Source organism: Zingiber officinale, chromosome 7B (assembly GCF_018446385.1).
Source record: "Zingiber officinale cultivar Zhangliang chromosome 7B, Zo_v1.1, whole genome shotgun sequence".
Classification (NCBI taxonomy): Eukaryota; Viridiplantae; Streptophyta; class Magnoliopsida; order Zingiberales; family Zingiberaceae; genus Zingiber; species Zingiber officinale.
In genome coordinates, this window is record NC_055999.1 from 83316847 (window position 1) to 83339180 (window position 22334).

The window sequence follows — 22334 nt, forward strand, 5'->3', positions numbered from 1 at the left end:
CACCATCATAGATTGAGATAAGAGGTTGAAAGCCAACTTTTGGATAGATCCAAAAGTGAATAGACAACTAGGGAAGCATATGAGTGCTTTCTTTAAAACGGGCTTTGAAAAGTGTAAACATTAGTGTAAGAAGGTTGGGTGCTAGTCTGCTAGGATGGCTCCACAGGATTTAAACCTTTGGGAGGCTTTTGACAAGATTCCCCAGGAATTCTTTAATTTCTATCCTTCTCCCTAGTATCTGCCAAGGATAAGTGTCAAAAAAACTTTCAAAGTCGCACTGCCTATTGGGCTATTTTGTAAGGCCATAAGGCCAGACTTATTTGAAATCCTGCTACTATCAAGATGTGTTATATGGCCATAAGGCCGTAGACATATTTGGAATCTTGCTACTGTCAAGATGTGATATAGGACCCTAAAGGACCACAATACACTAGAGAGTTCCTCAACTTATGTTTTGCCTAATGCTCCATTTTGGTGTTTAGTCCTTACATGAGATCTCAGTTAGTAACCTCTAATTAGTTGTTGCTTTGAGGATAAACTACTAACATAAAAGCTTGTTAGATCTTCAATTCTTCACACCTATTTTTAATCCTTCTCTCCTAAAACTATCATTCGTTATCTGATATGAGTCTTCGGGGACCCAAATTGACATTCCAAATTCTATCACAAAAACTTCATAACTACCTACTCAGTGATCTTCGCTAAAGTCTCCACCTTTACTCATTTAGAAAAGTAATCCATGGCTACAATGAAGAATTTCTTCTATGTCACCCCCACTAGGAGAGGTCCGAGAATGCCTACACCCCATTGGTTGAAGGGGCAAGCTGGTATGAGGGGATTCATGAAGTCCTCATGGAGATTAGTCATGGGTTGGTGAAGTTGGCAACTTTCACAATTTCTTATTAGGCTACCATCCTTCATCATGGTATGCTAGAAGTAACCGGCCAAGAGGGCTTTCCAAGAAAGTGCCTACCTCTAATGTGGCTCCCACATGCTCCACTATGGATCTCCAAAAGAATGTAATCTACCTCATAACTCCCTACATATTACAACAATGGTTCCGCAAAGAAGTGATTATATAGAACTCCTTCCAAGAGCAAGAAGTGAGTAGATCAGTGGCATACCTATCTAGTTTGAGCAGGGTTAAGGGGTAGTTATCCCTCCTGGAAAGACTTCGTATGTTTTGTTTGCCAAACTTCTATCATAGGAATTGGCCCGGTTTTCACCTATCATTGTGCCTCTACTTGGAGCATTACTTCCTTGGTCTTCTAACCATCTTGCCATATGGGTGAGCTCGTCGACCCACCTATTTTCGGCTCTGGAAATGTGCTTCAGAACCACTTCCATGAATATTCTTTGTCCCGCTCCACTAATTCATAGTATTTCTGCAACCTTTCATCTTTAATATCATAGGTGCCTTGGACCTACTGTACTACTAGTTGAGAGTCTAGGTGGACTATAACTCGAGTTTCTCCCACATTCCACACCTCTTAAAGTCCATCCAAAAAGGGCTTCATATTTTGCCTCATTATTGGAGTTCGGAATCACAAGGATAGCTAGTTTGACTTCCACTCCATGAGGTGAGATTAATACTTCTCCAGCACGGCAACCTTCCTTACTCACAGAACCACATAGACCTTCCAGGGATTAGATTCTTCCTTATCTATATAGTTTCCACTAAGAAATATGGGAGGGATTGTACTTTAATAGATTGCCTTGATTGATATTCTGAATCATACTCACTCAATTTGAAGCTCATTTCACTAGCCTCCCCATAGCTTCAGGGTAGGTAAGGAAGTGTCCAAGGGGAGTGTCTATTAAGACAATCACAAGGTGAGATAGGAGGTAAGGTCTTAGGTGATGTGCACTAAATACATATTCCAAAGTTAACTTCTCAAAATTGATATAATGAACTTCTGCTTCTTTAAATAGGTAGCTAAGATAGTATCGGGAGATGCTCAAGATCTTCTTGATGCACCATTATAGAACTTACAACAACTTCTAACATTGTTAATACATCATCAATTTCTCTCCAAGTTGAGGGTCTTTGCTCCACTGAAAATGAGATGTTTTCCACAGGTTTTGAAAAAAGGGGGGTTGTGATTTGCAGCACAAGAAATGAATCTAGATAAGGTTGTAATCTTGCCTAGGATGTGTTGTACTTCACGAATGCTCCTTGTTAACTGTATCTATTGGATAGCCTCTATCTTCTCTAGATTTGTTTTAATGCCCCTTTCAGTTACCATATAGCCTAAAACTTTGACCTGCTATAGTTTGAACACACACTTCTCAAGATTAAGCTTCATGTTATAACTATAAAGGGTAGAAAAGGTTTCTTCAAGGTTAGATATTAGTTATTTTGCCTCGAGAGACTTGACCAGTATGTTGTCCACGTAGACTTCTACATTCTTCCTAATTGTTCTTGAAACATCTTATCCATCAACCACTGATAGGTAGTGTAGGGGATCTTGTGTATGGTCAGCTAGAAGGGGGGTTAGATAAACAGTGCCCCTAATGATTCGCTTCCTAAGTATTTGTTAGTTGAACAGCGGAATTCTAATACTAAATACAAATACGAAAGCTAAACTAAAGACAAGAATAGAAAGACAAACCAATACACGTCGATGTAACGTGGTTCAGAGATTAGAGCTCCTACTCCACGGCTGTCCGTAAGGTGGATGATTCTGATTTGTCGGTGGATGACTCCCCGGCAAACTCTGACTAGCTCATGTAGCTCCTTGTGGCTGGAGAGACCTCACCACAACTCTCACAAGAACACTTGGCACAAGTATACTACTAATAGGGGTTAACCACCTCTATTTCATCAGCCTTAACCAAGCTCCAAAGTCTTGGTTATATAAGCCACGGTTTGGAAAACCTCACCTACCAGTCGACTGCCCTTTATGGATATTCGACCGTTACAACTCAATGGCTCGATACTAGTCGACTGGTGAAAGTACCAGTCGATTGATCCACACTGGTCGAGCTAATAGAAATATTCTGTTCGCTCCTAGTTGACTGCCCAGTCGACTGAACCAGTCGACTGATGAAACCACCAATCGACTTGTACCCGAGTACAATCTCTCAGCACACGGACTCTCACCCTTAAAACTCACTTGACTCTTCTTTGTAGACTTGACCTCTTGCCTTCAAGCCTACTTCCTTTGGCTCTCGTCCCTCGGATGCATCCAAGCTCACGGCTCGTCCCCAATGTCATCCTTCACATATGTCTTGAAGTCGCTTCCCTTGGCCTTTGTCCTTGCTGCCTTGTCCACAGTCCATCGAATGCTCCATCCTTCACCAGATTTGAAGCCATCAAACTGAGTCATATGCGTATCCTATAAACCTGCGCACTCACATACATATATCAAATACAAGGATGAACATAACTTAAACCCTTTGCCTAAACACCAAAACACATAATCATACGGACCATTGAGATTGCTCCAATAATCTCCCCCTTTTTGATGTTTGGTAAAACGTTTAAGTTAGGGAAAAACATAATAGAAAAATAATATGCTAAAAACAATGGACTTACATTGCCAAGGATACGCACTTGGACTTACACCGCCGAATGAACTTAAGTTGCCAAGCCTACACACTTGGACTTACACTGCCGAATCAATATGCAACATGCATTGGAACCTATCCCAAGGCTCTATGTATACCTATGTTCCCCATTGAGCTAGGAATTTTACCACAGGGCTATTTAAGAACCTATGACAAGGCTCCCCATAAACCTATGCTCCCCATTGAGTTAGGAATTTCATGCAAATGCAAAGGTATTTAAGGTTTTTCCACTTAAATCTTACTTCTCCCCCTTTTCATAACATTAAAAAGCTCCAACAATATCCCAATTTTCAGAAACTTATCATTCAAATTGACCTTAAACTTATGTATTTATCCCCCCATGGATCTCATACACATATACGAGCTGACCTGGTCATATCTAACGCTGAAAAATAATTTCAGGCTGGTATCAGTCGACTGCCAGAAGTACCAGTCGACTGCCCTTATCGAATCAACACCACAGAATCATTCTGTTTTCGATAAACATTATTACTAGTTGACTGGTAACTGTTCCAGTTGACTGGCACCCTAATTTCAGCCTAATTAACATTCTGAACCCAATTTCAGAAATGCATAAAAAATTTCACAGACATCTAAAAATCTCCAAATTTTTTGAAGAGATCTGTTTTACTCATGCCTACTTGGGAAAAATATATTCAAAAATGTATCTATCACCAATCCCAAAATTGACACAAAACCCAAAACTAGCTAAATGGTTCAATTGAACCTTGACCTAAAGTCCTAGTTTTGGCTTCCTCTTGATGTATTTACTCATACTAAACCACAATGCATCCCTAGCATTGGTTTATATGGCATTTATACATCCAAAAATAATTATCATATAATATGACCCCAATGTCATATTTTTAAGCATGAAACACAAACCATGTGTGTCAATTTCCTAGGTTTGAGACTCAAGTCTGTCTCCAAACCATTTGACACACTCTATGGCTCCTCTAAACTCCCAAGTAAAACCCAATTGAGATCCATTGGCCATGGGTCCCAAAATGACTCTTTGAGCTCCCCCTAGAGCTCTTAGACTTGGTCACCTCCTTAGGTGACTCGTCCACAATTGCTAAGCCACATCGGTGCACCTCTGGTGACACTTGGCCTACAAACTTAACCTTTTTAACCTTGAACACCTTGTCCTTGATTAATTTCTTCTTACTATTAAATGGTTTTTCCTTGCCATTTATTGACTTCTCCTAGCTATAGTCATATGCAACCCTAGTATAAGATTTTCCCTTAGCCTTGGAGATACTAGATCAGTATCTCAAACCCGATTTATCATTGTTGGGTCTTTGGTTACCCAACACCATACTTAACCCTCTAGATACAACCATGAATCTAGCTAGGGTTTTCTCCAAACTATCAAGCTTTTGCCTTCAAAGCTTAATTCTCCCTTTCTAGGTTCCTAACCCTAGAATTGACTTGTCCATATTGGACACTCCTAGACCTACCCTTCTTAGGCACGTGTCTCCCCTTCTTGGGATTGATGCCCAAGTTCTCTATTACCTTCTTCTCCTTAGGTAATGAGAGTTTAAATTGTCTAGGTCTATCATGCATAAATTTCCTAGGGTTTTAATCTACATTAACCTTATTCCTATCATGATATCTAAATCCAAAATTTTGCATGAGTAAATAATAAAAATTATTTCTAGCATACATGGGAAAATAAACATTTGAATTATCATTCAAATTAGGGTATACCTCCTTTACCCTTGAAGCTCCCCCTTGACTTTTGCTTCTCTTCTTCTCCCATTTCTTCAATTGCGCTAGCTTCTTGATCTCTTCCTTCTTGGGCCATTTGGTATGGTAGTGACCCTTCTCCCCACACGTGAAGCATATGATGCACAATCTCCTTCCTTGGGTTTATTCATTTCTACAACCCTTATTAGTATTTAAATTAACTTGAATGGGTTTAGGAGTTACCTTCTTCTTACCCAATTAGCATCTACTCTTGTAGTGTCCCATCTCATTACACCCGAAGCAAATGATGTGGTCTTTTAACTTCACTTCGGTGGAGATGCTCACTAGGTTGACTTTCAAGACTTCTTCTTCTTCAATTGTCTTGGATTCTTCTTCAACCTTTGAGAATGTAGATGATGTCTCGTCTTCCTTCTCCTCATCAGATGTTGAGCATGACTCAAATTCCATTTGCTCCTTCTCAACTTGAGCAATTAAACTCATCTTCTTGGATTCTTCTTCTTCTTGTGTAGGTTTAGGTTCTTCTCGTAGAACCATCTTTACCTTACTCCACAACTCACGACATCATTAGGTAAAATATCAATTAAAATAGATATTATTTTTGAATTTGTTTTTGATCGTGATCGTTGCTCTTCCATCCAATATCACGGTCGGAGTCTTTTTCCCTTCTTGTCTCTTGGGACTTCGAACGGGTCCTTGATCACCATCATGGTGTCCCAATTCGTGTCGAAGAAGGTCTAAACCTTTTCCTAGCTACCATGTGTTCTTTTAAATTAAACTTGGATCGCCTGCGGAACTTAACACGTTTGATCCAAAGTTTAATTTATTTGTTCTTTTAGGTTTAGACTTGGATCTCCTGCAGAACTTAACACTTTCGATCCAAATCACCTAGGTTATTAATTCTATTAAATATTAATTTTCAAAATTGACTTCCAGTACTGACGTGGCGAGGCACATGACCTTCTTGGATATGGGAGCAACCACCACCGACTAGACAAAGCCTTATAAGGAAAACTAATATTTAATTTCCTTAAATAACTTTAGGTCAACCGAAAAGAACAATCAAATCACAAGGAAAAAAATAAAACAAAAGAACACAACATCGAAAATAAATTCGAAATACTAGAATCGCATGCCTCTTGTATTTGGTATTATTTCCAAAAATAACTAGTATGATGCAGAAAGGAAAAATACTAGTTATACCTTTTTGAAAGACCTCTTGATCTTCTACCGTATTCCTCTTCTAACCTCGGGCGTTGTGTGGGCAACGATCTTCCAAGATGACGACCACCTAGCACCTTCTTCTTCTTCCTTCAAGTTTCGGCCAAGCACCAAAATCCAAGGATGAAGAACTTTTTCCATCAACTAAGCTCCAAGGGATACAAGCTTTCTCTCCTTCTTCTTCTTCTTCTCCAAGTAGTATCCGGCCACCACAAAAGCTCCAAGCAAGGAAGAGTTTCGGCCACCACAAAGAGGAAGAGAGGGAGAGAGGATGGCTTGCCACAACACCAAGGAAAAGAGGGAGAGAATAATAGAGGTTGTGTCTCTTGAAGGCACCACAACCCCCTCTTTTATAATCCTTAGCTTTGGTAAATAAGGAAATTTAATTACAATAAAATTTCCTTAACTTTCCTTGACATGAATTAATTAAGAAAAATTAAACAAAATTTCCTAAACATTCATGTCTTGGCCGGCCACATCAACAAGAGCAAACAAGACAATTTCAATCAACAATTAAAATTCCTTATTTGTCTTTGGAAATTTTTAAAAAATAAAATTTCCCTTTAAAATCCCTTCATGGTTGATAAAAAGAAATTTCTATAATTTTAATTTTTCTACATGTGAATAATTTATAAAGAAGAAAAATAAAATATCTTTCCAATCTACAAATAAGGAAAGAGATCTAACCTCTTTCTTTAATCTTTTGTAGATCCTTTTAAAAGAGATATTTTAATTTTAAATCTCTCCAATAAATTATATCTTTCACATAAGAAAATTTTAAAATTAAAATTCTTTTTAATTTAATGGGGGTCGGCCACCTAAGCTTGGGTTCAAGCTAGGGCCGGCCACCCATGAACCAAGGCTTGGCCGGCCCTAGCTTGATCCACAAGCTAGCTTGACCGGCCCCTACATCATGGGTACGAAGGTGGGTATAGGTGGGTATAGTACTCTATAAATAAGAGGTTACGATAGGGACCGAGAGGAGGAATTGGTTTTGGTCTCCCGATAAAATTAAGCATCCCGTGTTCGCCCCGAACACACAACTTAATTTTATTAATAATAATTCATTCCACTAGAGAACTATTATTGAACTACCGCACCAATCCTAAATTATATTTTTGGGCTCCTTCTTATTATGAGTGTGTTAGTCTCCCTGTGTTTAAGATGTCGAATGTCCACTAATTAAGTGAGTTACTGACAACTCATTTAATTAATATCTTAATCCAATAATAGTACCACTCAATCTTATCATCATGTCGGACTGAGTCCACCTGCAGGGTTTAACATGACAATCCTTATGAGCTCATCTTGGGGACATTATCAACCTAGATTTCTATGACACAATTTCCTTCTATAATCAACAACACACACTATAAGTGATATCATTTCCCAACTTATCGGACTTATTGATTTATCGAACTAAATCTCACCCATTGATACATTAAAGAAATAAATATCAAATATATGTGTTTGTTATTATATTAGGATTAAGAGCACACACTTCCATAATAACTGAGGTCTTTGTTCCTTTATAAAGTCAGTATAAAAGAAACAACCTCTAATGGTCCTACTCAATACACTCTAACTATACTAGTGTAATTATATAGTCAAGATAAACTAATTCCTAATTACACTACGACCTTCCAATGGTTTGTTCCTTTCCATTTTGGTCGTGAGCTACTGTTTATAATTTATAAGGTACTGATAACATCATCTTCTGTATGTGGCACCACATACTATGTTATCTACAATATAAATTAATTGAACAACAACAACTAAATGTAGACAATTTGACCAAATGTGATTCTTTATTCAAAATAAATGTTTATAAAAGTTTAGACTTTCAGTATACACTCCAACAATCTCCCACTTATACTAATGACTAAGCTAACATATCTTCTGCCATACATCTGATTCCCATTCCCTCCACATGCCGATCGAAAGCTTTTGCCGGAAGGGCCTTAGTGAAAGGATCTGCCAGGTTATCTGCTGATGCAATCTTGACGATGACAACTTCTCCTCGCTTCACAATATCTCATATCAGGTGGTACTTCAGCTCTATATGTTTACTTGCCTTATGGGCTCATGGTTCCTTCGAGTTTGCAACTACACCGCTATTATCACAATAAATTGTGATGATTTTGGGCTAACCAGGAATCACATCTAAGTCCATTAGAAAGTTCCTGAGCCATACTACTTCTTTAGCCGCCTCAGAGGCTGCTACATACTCAGCTTCCATGGTTGAGTCTGAAACGTATTTCTGCTTAACACTCCTCCATGCAATGGCTCCACCTCCCAAAGTAAACACATAGCCTGATGTAGACTTACTGTTGTCCCTATCTGATTGGAAATCTGAATCCATGTAACCCACAGGGAGCAAATCATCTGCTTGGTAAACTAGCATATAATCTCTAGTCCTTCTCAGGTACTTTAATATATGCTTTACTGCAGTCCAATGTCCTTGTCCAGGGTTACTCTGATATCTGCTAACCATGCCCACGGCAAAACAGATATCAGGTCTCGTACATAGCATTGCATACATTAGGCTTCCTACAGCCGAAGCATAAGGAACTGCTTTCATGTCCTCTATCTCTTTTGATGTCTTCGGAGACATCTCTTTAGATAGAGCTACTCCATGCCTAAAAGGTAAGAAACCTTTCTTGGAATCCTGCATGCTAAAACGAGCAAGGATTGTATCTATATATGAAGCTTGGGACAGACACAACATTCTTTTCTTACGATCCCTTATAACTTTGATCCCAAGAATGTGTGCACAATCTCCTAAGTCCTTCATATCAAATTGTTTGGACAACCATACCCTTACATCCGATAATACCTTGACATTGTTGCCAATTAACAAAATATCATCTACGTATAGTACAAGAAATACCACCACGTTTCCGTTACACTTCTTGTATACACAAGACTCATCCAGACACTGAATAAATCCGTATGACTGGATTACTTCATTAAACCGGATGTTCCAAGACCTTGAAGCTTGCTTCAGTACATAAATGGACCGATTGAGCTTGCACACTAGATGCTCTTTGCCTTTTTCAATGAACCCTTCTGGTTGCTTCATATGGATGTTCTCTTCAAGACTTCCATTAAGGAAAGCTGTCTTGACATCCATTTGCCAAATCTCATAATCCATATGAGCAGCAATAGATAAGAGTATCCGGATAGACTTAAGCATAGTTACCGGTGAAAAGTTCTCCTCATAGTCGATTCCCTCTTTCTGAGTGTACCCTTTCGCAACAAGCCTAGCTTTGAAGGTTTCTACCTTCCCGTCTGTCCCTCTTTTCCTTTTGTAGATCCACTTGCATCCAACGGCTTTTACACGATCAGGTGGTTCTACGAGCTCCCAGACCTTATTAGAGTACATAGACTCTATTTCAGAATTCATTGCCTTTTGCCAAGATGCTGCATATATATCTAGGAGTGCTTCGTCATATGTTCGGGGATCAGGTTCATGTTTACCCGGGATCAAGTCCGAAGACTCTCCCAAAAACATGAATCTATCAGGCTGCCTAACAACCCTCCCACTACGACGAGGCACAGTCTATGGTTGTGTATCATGTGTGACACGTGTTATAGTCTCTTGTGGTACTTCATCTTGTACTGTTGGTACTAAGGTAGACGTGTCCTCTCTTAGTTCTTCTAAAACAACTTTGCTACTTGGCTTGTGATCTATTATATAGTCCTCTTCTAAAAACTGGGAATTGGTGCTAACAATGACCTTCTGGTCTTTAGGACTATAAAATAAACCACCTTTCGTTCCTCTGGGATACCCCACAAATACGCGAACTTCTGTACGAGATTCTAACTTATCAGCATATGGTTTCAGCACATGTGCTGGACTACCCCAAATCTGAATATGTCTTAGACTGGGCTTTCGCCCATTCCACAATTCTGTGGGAGTAGAAGAAACTGATTTAGAAGGTACTAAGTTCAGAATGTACACTGCCGTTTCCAGAGCATATCCCCAAAATGAATTTGGTAATTCTGAATAACTCATCATCGATCTAACCATTTCCATAAGAGTCCTATTCCTTCATTCTGCCACACCATTCTGTTTGGGTGTACCAGGTGCGGACAGTTGGGATTGAATCCCGACCTCTGATAAGTAATTCCTAAACTCTCCTAAGAGGTATTCGCCACCACGATCAGACCGTAGTGTCTTGATACTTTTACCTAGTCGTTTCTCCACATCATCCTTGTACTCTTTGAACTTATCAAAACACTCGGACTTGCGGCGCATTAGGTAAATGTATTCGTATCTTGAATAATCGTCTATAAAAGAGACAAACTATTCAAAACCTCCTCTTGCCTGGACAGACATAGGACCACACAAATCAGAATGAACCAATTCTAACACTTCTTTGGCTTTATACCCCTTGGCCTTAAAAGTCCTCTTGGTCATTTTACCTTCCAAGCAAGATTCACAAGTTGAAAAATTTTCCAACTCTAATGAACCCAAAAGTCCATCGGCTATAAGCCTCTGAATCCTACTTAAGTTAATATGACCAAGCCTTAGATGCCAAAGATATGCTTGGTTCATTTCTGAAGGTTCTTTTCTCTTATTAGAGTTAGAAGATGAGTTATAAATTTCCATGTTTTGCTTTGTGGGAGAAATTGGATTTAAAGTATACAAATTTCTAACTAATACACCAGAACAGATAATCACTTTATTTCTCTTAATAATTACATCATTACTAAAAGAAACTGAATATCCATCCAAAACAGTTTAGAAACTGAAATTAAATTCTTTCTAAAACTGGGTACATAAAGACAATTTTTTAAAACCAAATTTCTATTCCTATTAAAAGATAAGTAGACATCTCCCACTGCAACAGCCGCCACCTTAGTAGCATTGCCCATGTAGACGGTAATCTCTCCTTCAGTTAGTCGTCGGGTTTCCTGGAACCCCTGCAGGGAATTGCAGACATGATCAGTGGCTCCCGTATCTACACACCAGGTACTGGTAGATAACACCGCTAAACATGTTTCAACAACTAGAGCATGAGATATACCTTTGTTGTTCTGATTCCTACGAGGACAGTCCACCTTCCATTGCCCTGACTGCTTGCAGATGAAGCACTTGCCCTTTGGCTTATTCATTCCAGCTTTAGGTCATGTACTCTGAGATTTATTCACTTTTTTTGCTGAACCAACTTGTTTCTTCTTCTTCTTTCCTTTCGGTTTAGAAGTAAAACCATTTTCAGCATAGTGAATATGAGAATTGTGATGAAACAAACCTTCTGCTGCCTGAAGTTCTGTCAGGAGTTCCGCCAATGAATATACCCTTTTGTTCATATTGTAATTCAGGCGAAATTGCTCAAAACTTCTAGGTAGTGTTTGGAGGATCATATCGATCTGGGTTTCCCCATCAATTTCTCCTCCAAGGATCTGTATTTCGTTCAGATAAGCCATCATCTTTAGGATATGATCCCTTACAGGAGTACCCTCTTGCATGGTGGCTGTCATTATCTTTCTCATGACTTCTTGTCTAGAAGCTCGATCCTGATGACCAAAGAGTTCCTTGAGATTGTTCATAATATCATAAGCTGTTGTTAAATCTTGATGCTGATGTTGCAATACATTTGACATTGAAGCCAAAATGTAGCACCGCGCCATCTCATCTGCCTTTACCCATTTCTTATGATATTCAATCTCCTCTTGGATAGATTCACCAGTGGGTGCATCAGGACAAGGCTCAGTCAGTACAAACTTATAGCTTTCAGCAGTAAGAACAATGTCCAGGTTCCTTTTCCAATCTATGTAGTTAGGACCAGTAAGTCTATTCTGTTATAGTATGATGGACAGTGGGTTGAAAGTCATCCTAAGAATCACAAATAACTTTTGGTCAGAACTCTAAATTTAGAATAATATTGATTCCTCAAACAATACTATTTTAAATTAATCAACACCTCAAAACACCATGAATTTTGTATGCCACGATAGTGTGGATGTATACAAATTCAACATTTGTAAAAGGAGGGTTAAACCCATTAATTTTATTATCTTGTCAACCTATCTTTTTGACAAATAAAATTAATAGTTGGTATCCTTTGGTCACACGAATAATAGCAGTGACTCCGATGGGGAGGATACTATTAGACGTGCCTAAGTGTACACCATTACTTGACACTAAGTCTATTAATAAGATTGTGCCCCTTCCGATGGGGAAGATCACACGCTCTTAATTAACTTCCTATAGTCATCAAAAATGGAAGTTTGTTCTAGTGATCCACAAACAAGCTCATCCGATATGGAGGAAGGTACTCAAAGCCAAGGCGTAAGCTTGTTTGCATCACTTACAAACCAGTAATGGAGACCGTGGAATTTATTTAAAATCCCTCTCCCACTTAGTTATTTATAAATGAAGAATTTTAACTATGCTAGCCTACTGGACATGTATACTAACATGCACACACAACACAAAATAAAAGCAATAAATGAAAAACTAATTTTCAACTATTATGGCTTTTATCTATTGTTGTCCTCCGTGTGTCGCCAACCCTAGCTGCTGCCATCTTTGGCCACTGCCACTGGGTCTAGTTGTCGCATCCATCTTGCTCCTTGTTCCGCTGCACCTCTGGTCCTCAAAAGGTTCCACGCCTTGCAAGATTCGATCCGCGACATAAATAGAATTTTACATTTTTTGATCCTATATTCCTCGAAGGAATGTACATGTAAACTAGATCGAACATAAAATAAAAATTTACATCCATTGATCCTATATTCCATAAAAGGAATGTACATGTAACTAGATCAAAAATAAAATCCTAATAAAACTAAATACAGCTCCTGCTATATTTTATAATATAATCATGAACACACATAAATGCCCTTGACATTGTTGGGATCCTTTGGATGGTTAGAGAGGGGGGGAGTGAATAGCCTCCACCAAAATCTTAATCTTTTCACAAAAATTCTAAGCGAGTTTGTTAGCGCAGCAGAAAATAAGCAAACAAAAAGAAATTATACGAGAAAAGAACCAAGCACCACTAACACAAGATATACGAGGTTCGGGGATAACTTGCCCCTACTCCTCGGCGTGTCCATAAGGTGGACAAGTCCTTGATCTTCGGTAGATCACACCCCGGATGACTCCGGCTAATGAAGCTCTCCTTCTCGGTGGAGAAACCTCTCCACAAAGTCTTTGAACATATTTAAAATGAAGCACACAAGACTTACAGATCACAGTGGCTCAAAGAAAATCAAAGTAAGCTCACAACCACGAAGATGATGAAGACAGAGTCCAAGAACACAGCAAGCTCTCAACCGAAACACACAACTTTTTACTTGCTTCTCGTTCTATATTTCTGTCCAGCATACACTGCTTCTTATGTCTCTCCGACCTAGTCCGGAGAACGAGCTACCGAGCCCTCTCCGACTTCGTCCGGTCCAGAGAACGAGCTACCGAGCCCTCTCCGACCTAGTCCGGAGAACGAGCTACCGAGCCCTCTCCGACTTCGCGTGCCAAGTTTCCAACTTGGACTTTTCCCTTCCACTTGATCAACCTTGATCATTAATCAAACCGAGTTTAATTAACATTTGATACAAACTTAAATCCGTGTCAACATCAAAACAACAGCCAGGTCAGACTGTATCAACAATCTTCCCCTTTTTATTGTTTGACAACATGATTTAAGTTTAGATCAGAAATGTTCTTATTTTCATAATTTTAGGGGAATCAAGATCCTCCCCCTAAGATGAATACACCACGATGTAAGGAAGTCAATAACGGGAATCAAGATCCTCCCCGTTATCTTCTCCCCTAAAATCAAACCTTCATACATCTCTAAACTTAGATATCCTCTCCCCCTTTGTCAAACACCGAAAAGGTGCGAATGGGGTGATAAGACTCAAAAGACTCCCCCTTAACTCATACTGTCTTTTTCTTAATGCACCTAGAATTCCCTCTAAGTGTATTATGAGACAGTAATAAAGAAATAAGAGGCAGTCAAGACAAAGCATATGAACAGCATATCAATAGCCAATAGGAAATGACACATAAAGAAAAACAGGAAAATGAGCAGCATAAATAGATGAAATAAGCAAATATCCAGGTCATACAAAAATATCCAACAAAATAGCATCCAAAACACAGACAGTCAAAGTGACAAACAGAATGTATCAATCAACGTCCTCAACACGATGAACATCATCATCATCTGCGGGAGGCACGTAATCCTGAGGCGGCATGCTGGAGCTCGAAGGTGGATGACCCGAGAAATGCTGCGGAGGTGGGTAGTTGGCCATCCAGCCCAGAAGCAGCTGCTGCATCACCAACTGCTGACTGCGTAAGTCATCGTAGCGCTGGTCGATCCGAACACGCAGTCCATGGAGCTCAGCAGACAGCAGCTCATCGTGCTGATCGAAGCGGCTCTCTAGCTCAGCGATCTGCCAGCGCAGATCAGGATCGGCCTCATCAGAAGCAGGAGGAGGAGCAGCAACCTGTCGAGGAAGTGCCCGTGGTAACTCTCCCAGACCTCTCCCATCCTTCCATCGAACAGTCCCATTCTGTCCCAAGATACCGGACTTGGAAAATGCCCGTTTCCCAAGTCTGCAATCCTGTTTGACCATCTTCACTATCCTACCCTTAGAGACATCAATCTGAAGGGTCTCGAGCCAATCCGTAATTATATGCCCATAAGGCATATAAACAGTGGAGCTGCTAGGCTGAGTATATGAGATGATCGAAGAATAGATGCTCAACATGATATCAAAATCGAGATGCCGACGCAAGCCATAAAGCATCAGGCAATGGTATGATCGGATCTCTGCTAGAGGTTTGGATGTGATTGGAAGAAGACAGTTTGTGACTATCTTAAAAAGAATATAGTCAGGAGGAGATAGTCTCAGAGCTGCAAAAGTAGGAAACTCGACATCCAACTCATCCAGTCCATCCGGTCTAGGGTGTCCAAAGAAATACTCATAGATAGTGTCAGGTGATACATCAAGTGGAGGAGGTAATTGTTCTGGTAAATCAGGATAAATGGGAAAAGGATCTCCTGAACACATTCGGCAACCTAGATACCCAAAGAATTCTACGATGGAGAAATCGATAGTTCTCTTAGCGACTCTGGTTTTATAAGTACCATCACTGGTCTGATGAAGATTGTTGTAGAATTCAGATACTAGGTCATAGTTGATGTCCCTTTCTAGGTAGACTAACGAGTCAAGTTTATAATATGCCAGGGTTTCGGATACAGAGGGACAAAACTCATCCATGTACTTTCGATCCACAGATCGACATGGGAGTAGCTTGAATGTCCTATGTTGAAACACTTGTTCAAACTATCGGTTCGGGAATCTCGAAGAAGAGGAAGGTTGAGGTCGGGAGGGTGCCTGGGACTTGGATTTCTCAGCAGATGACTTAGAAGTACCCTCACCGGCTGATTTCTTCCTAAATAGGCCAAAAATGGGACATAATCGGGACAAGTGAGAGTGCACGGGAGCCCCAAACAATCAAGAACCGAGACAAGAGATAATATACAGAGATTCAGTGAGAAATGAACCCAAAATGCCAACAATGAACAGATTTCGGGAAGGAAAAAGGAGTTACCTGGGTGCCATTTGAGGCTTTCGGAGAAGATGGAGAGAAGAGTCGGGACTGAGGAGTGGTTCGACTAGGGTTTTCGACGTGAAATGAGAGGACGAAGGATTGGGGGAAGTTAAAGAGGGTGATCAGATCATAAGATCGGACGGCTGTCCGATCAGGAGGAATCCTGACCGATCAGGGAACGTCCTGATCGGTCAGGGAGTGTGTTGATCGGTCGTGGAGACCGATCAAGGAGATTCCTGATCGGTCCCTGGACCGATCAGATGTGGATCAGTAAGGTCGATGCGTGTCAGTGTCTCCTGATCGGTCGTGGAGACCGATCAGATATCGAACAGAGAGGTGGAACTCTCCTGATCGGTCGTAGAGACCGATCAGATATCATCCTGATCGGTCCCTGGACCGATCAGTGTCTGATAATCAGTGATTTTAGTCTCTGAAATTCGTATCGAAGGCTCTGAAACTTGGTTCAACAACTTCCAAGTTCAGAACCTAGGATCTGAAAAGCCCACAGATTATATTCAGTGATACCAATGAATATTTCCTAATGATGAGCTCTAATGATTTGGAATTATTTAGGGCTCGAAAGTTTCAGACACTTCATAACAAATGTGTTGAATCTCAAAGTTTCAAAACCAGAGAAGTTTGTTTTGTTTGTTTGCTGAAACTATGATCTATAGTGAACCAAGGTAATAAATCTGACTCAGGCTATCGGTTCAAAATATATCCTTGCTATGAGTAGTTACAAGTTTGTCAAAATATGTCAAAATTTCTTCACCAACTTGTCCTATTTTCAATCAAGATCAGGAAGGTATCAATCAAGGGTATCAATCAACACATCAACAAGGTTAGATGATTTCTAGACACAGGTCCAACCAAGAATCCTTGGTTGGAATATATGAGTAAGATCTAGGAGCCAAATACACATGAATTATGTAATGGCCTTCCCCATACTCAATTTATGTCTCTTCAACCTAATTATTCAAGGGATGCATGATACATTTTGAATAATTTGGTTGATCCTAGCATCTCACCCCATATTTAGCAAACAAAAACAATTTGTTAAACCTTATAGTTTGTGTGAGATGTCCCCAAGTTGCCCAAATTAATTTCCCAATTTCTCTTGTAGTTTTAGTTGTCCTTATTGATCATGATGAAATCCTAATGGCCTATTGAGCCAAACACATCCCCAATTCTCTCCTTAAATGACTAAATTCATTTTCCGGAAGGGGTTTGGTGAAGATATCGGCTAGGTTTGACTTTGACTCAACATATGTGAGTGCAATATCTCCCCTAGCTACGTGATCTCTAATGAAGTGATGACGCACTTCAATGTGTTTGGTCCTAGAATGATGGACTGGATTTTTCGTTAGGTTTATTGTGCTAATGTTGTCACACAACACTTGCACTCCCTTATATGAAAGTCCATAATCTTCTAGAGTGTGAATCATCCACAACAATTGTGATACACTCTCTCCCATGGCAATGTATTCAGCCTCGGTCGTGGAGAGAGCAACACAATGTTGCTTCCGACTTGACCAACTAACCAATGATGATCCTAAAAATTGGCAACCCCCACTAGTACTTTTCCGATCCAATTTGCATCCAACATAATCGGAGTAGGTATAACCTATCAAATCAAAAGACTCCGTACGAGGGTACCACAGTCCTACTCTAATTGTGCCCTTGAGATATCTTAGAATTCTCTTAACTGTAGTTAAATGAGATTCCTTGGCACAAACTTGATATCTAGCGCACATGCCCACAGCAAAAAGTATGTCCGGTCGACTAGCTGTGAGATATAGAAGACTACCGATCATGCTTCTATATTGCGTTAGATCAACTGGTTTCCCACTCTCATCATTGTCAAGACGAGTGTTTGTCGCCATTGGAGTGGATACTTCCTTAGAGTCACTCATTTTGAATTTTTTGAGCATCTCTTGAGTGTATTTCGTCTGATGGACATAAATTCCATCTCAAGTTTGTTTGATTTCAAGTCCAAGGAAGAATGTCAATTCTCCTACTAGACTCATCTCAAACTCACTTTCCATGTGAGAAATAAATTCATTCAAATAGCCCTTGTTATTTGAGCCATAAATTATGTCATCGACATACACTTGGGCTACAAAAATATTTTCACCATCTCTACACAGAAATAGTGTTGGATCTATTTGACCTCTCACAAAACCCTTTTCTAGTAGGTAAGTTGACAACCTTTCGTACCAAGCTCGAAGTGCTTGTTTAAGCCCATAAAGAGATTTCTTGAGCTTGTACACGTGGTTTGGAGCTTCGGTATTCACAAACCCTGGTGGTTGTTCAACATAGACCTCTTCTTTGATGAATCCGTTTAAGAAGGCTGATTTAACGTCCATTTGATAGAGCTTGAAACCTCTATGTGCAGCAAAAACTAGCATTAAACGAATGGACTCTAATCGTGCCACGGGAGCATAAGTCTCATCATAATCGAGGCCTTCGACTTGACTATAGCCCTTGGCTACAAGTCTCGCCTTGTTTCTTACGACTTCTCCCTTTTGGTTTAACTTATTTTTGAAGACCCATTTAGTTCCAATAATGGTGGTCTTCTTGGGTCTAGGAACTAAGTCCCACACTTGGCTCCTTTCAAATTGACCTAACTCATCTTGCATAGCTATGATCCAGTCAGGATCGTGCAATGCCTCATCAACTATTTTTGGTTCAATTTCTGAGATCAAGGCGACCTCATTAGACTCATTTCTAAAGAATGATCTAGTCCTAACCCCTTGTTGGATGTCTCCCACAATCTGGTCTTGTGGATGACTAGAGGCTATCCTAGATTGCCTTGGTGTTGGCGGTGCTTCATGAATGGTCTCACTAGGCACAGGCAGAGACTCAGTATCAGGCAAATAATCAGCCTGAGCCCTTTGTTGCCTTTGCTCATCGTCATCAGAGTCAACCTCGACTCTTTCTTCATTTTGATCATTCAAACTTAGATTTCTAAGTTCAAGTTGAATTTCTCCTACATCCCTTGATTGATCATTCGATTTAGAGATTTCTTCAAATGCTACATCTGAGGACTCTTCAATCAATTTAGTCCTATTGTTGTAGACTCGATAGGCTTTGCTGAAGAGAGAGTACCCGACCAGTATCCCTTCATCAGCCTTAGCCGTGAACTTTCCAAGATGATCCTTGGTGTTCAAGATAAACACCTTACAACCAAACACCCTAAGATGTTTAATTGTAGGGGGTTTCCCAAATTAAAGTTCATGAGGAGTTTTTCCTAAAAACCTATGTATCAGGACTCGATTTTGCACATAGCAAGCTGTATTCACAGCTTCAGCCCACAAGTAGCTCGGTAGTGAGTACTCATTGAGCATGCTTCGTGCAGAACTCGGTTCTTTCTCTCCACAACCCCATTTTGCTGTGGGGTCCTTGGAGTAGAGAACTCATGCCTATATCCTTTTTCTTGACAAAACTCTAAAAATCTATGGTTTTGAAATTCTCCACCATGATCACTTCTAATTGTTTTAATTGATGTTGATTTTTCATTTTCAGTTCTTCTACAAAAAGAAATAAAAATATCTATGGTTTGATCCTTATTTTTCAAAAAGAAAGTCCATGTATATCTAGTAAAATCATCAATAATCACTAAGCAATATCTACTACCATTCAAAGAAATGACACTACTACAATCAAACAAGTCCATATGCAGTAAATCTAAAACAGTAGAGGTACTTACAGTGCTTTTACCTTTATGAGTTGCTTCTGTTTGCTTACCCTTTTGACATGCATCACATAGTTTTATCTTTTGGTACTTGATGCTTGGTAAGCCTCGCACTAATCCTTTGTTGGCCAGCTTTCTAATATTCTTCATGTTCACATGAGCCAACCTCCTATGCCAAAGTCATGATTCTTCTTCTTTTGACATAAAACACTTAGCAGAGGCATTAGTAGCACTTTTAAAAGAAACTTGATAAATGTTATATACCCTTGTGCCTACTAGTACCGTGTCAAGTGTGTCAATGTTTTTGACTAGACATTGACTCGAATGAAACTCAATTGTGTAACCCGTATCACACAATTGACTGACACTTAGGAGATTAAAAGTCATCCCCTTGACTAGAAGGACATTCTTGATTTGGAGATATTCGGATATATGAATGTCTCCAACCCCTATAACCTTAAGGCTACCATTATTACCAAAGGACACATTACCTCTATTTTTGTTTTGAATGGTAGAAAATAGTGACTTGTCCCCGGTCATGTGCTTGGAGCATCCACTATCAACAAACTAAGTTGATAGACGCTCCCCCTTTACCAATGCCTACAAGACACAAAAGATAGATGTTTTAGGTACCCAAATCTTGGGACCTAATGCATCTACAATGAAAGACTTAGGCACCCATGCCTTTGTTACCTTCTTCCTAGTCTCATGAACCCTAGAAACATGCGATCTATAAAATTGGGTTCTTGACACTAAAGAAATAAAGCTAGACTCCTTAGGTTGGTATCCTAATCCAGCCTTGTTGTAGACCGCCCTTTGGGCATTTAGAATCATGTCTAGGGTCTTAGAGCTAGTTGAGAATTTTTCAAGCATTTTCTTGAGTTTCTCAACCTCACCCTTCAAGGCCTTGTTCTCATCCTCAAGGACCTCTAGATGTAGGTCATCAACCTCATCTTCCCTAAGGGCCCTCAAGTTTTCTACTTCTTCTTTTAATGATTTATTTTCTGTTTTTGATTTTTTAAGCAAGGTAGACAAATGTGTAATAGTCTTATAGCATTTTTCTAAGTGAGAAGAGGCTACCTCTTCATCATCCGAAGATGATGAAGCCGCGGCTGAAGTGCTTGAGTCATCACTCTTGGACTCGGACTCCTCCCTTGCCATGAGTGTCAATTGCCGAGTACTCTTCTCCTTCTTCTCTTCCTCCTCCAATGAGCTTGAGGTAGATTTATCCCAAGTGGCCTTGAGAGCTTTCTTCTTCTTGGCTCTTTCCTCCTTCTTTTTGGTCCGTTCCTCCTTCTTGAGTTTTGGACACTCACTCCGGTAGTGGCCTTTCTTGCTACACTCATAACATGTAACATTAGTCTTATCGATATTTTGATCATTAGGTTTACCTTTTCCTTTGTATCTTCGGCTTCTTCTCATAATTCTCCTCACGAAGTTGGCCATCTCGCTTGATGATGATCCGCCTTCATCATCAGACTCGGAGGAGGATGTAGATGAAGAAATCTCTTTCTCTTTCTTCTTTTCCCTCTTTCTTCTTCCATCCTTGTTCTTTGGTCCTGCAACTAAGGCAATACCTTTCTCTCTTTGACCTTTGTTAGCAAGTTCATGAAGTTCCATTTCACAAAAGAATTCGTCTAATTTAACAATGGAAAGATCCTTGGAAACCTTGTAGGCATCTACCATAGATGACCACAAGGCATTCCTTGGAAAGGCTTTAAGAGCGTACCTTACTAGATCGCGATTCTCCACGCGTTCATCTACGGAATGTAGACCATTGATGATTTCCTTGAACCTCCCATGTAGTTCAATTACCGTTTCGTTTTCCTTCATGGTGAGATTTTGTAGTTGATTCAAGAATAGGTCCCTCTTGGCTATCCGAGAATCTCGAGTTCCTTCTTGGAGCTCGATAAGCTTGTTCCATAAATCTTTTGCACTCGAGAATGGACCTACCTTGACGAGTTGGTCCTTGGCAATCCCACATTGTAAGGTGACTACCGCCTTGGCATCGGCTTGCCCTTTACGAGTTAGTTCGGTAGACCACCTTGATGAATCGAGTTCCTTACCTTCTTCGTCCTTCGATGGTGTGAATCCTTCCTTGACCGAGAACTACATGGAGATATCAGTCTTGAGGTAATACTCCATGCGGCTCTTCCAATACTGGAAATCTGCTCCATCGAAGAAGGGTGGTCTGTTGGTGCTGAATCCTTCCTTCATGGCCATCTTCTTGCTCCTTAGGATGTTAGTCCAGATGAAGAGCACCAGGCTCTGATACCACTTGTTGGTATCCTTTGGATGGCTAGAGAGGGGGGGAGTGAATAGCCTCCACCAAAATCTTAATCTTTTCACAAAAATTCTAAGCGAGTTTGTTAGCGCAGTGGAAAATAAGCAAACAAAAAGAAATTATACGAGAAAAGAACCAAGCACCACTAACACAAGATATACGAGGTTCGGGGATAACTTGCCCCTACTCCTCGGCGTGTCCGTAAGGTGGACGAGTCCTTGATCTTCGGTAGATCACACCCCGGATGACTCTGGCAAATGAAGCTCTCCTTCTCGGTGGAGAAA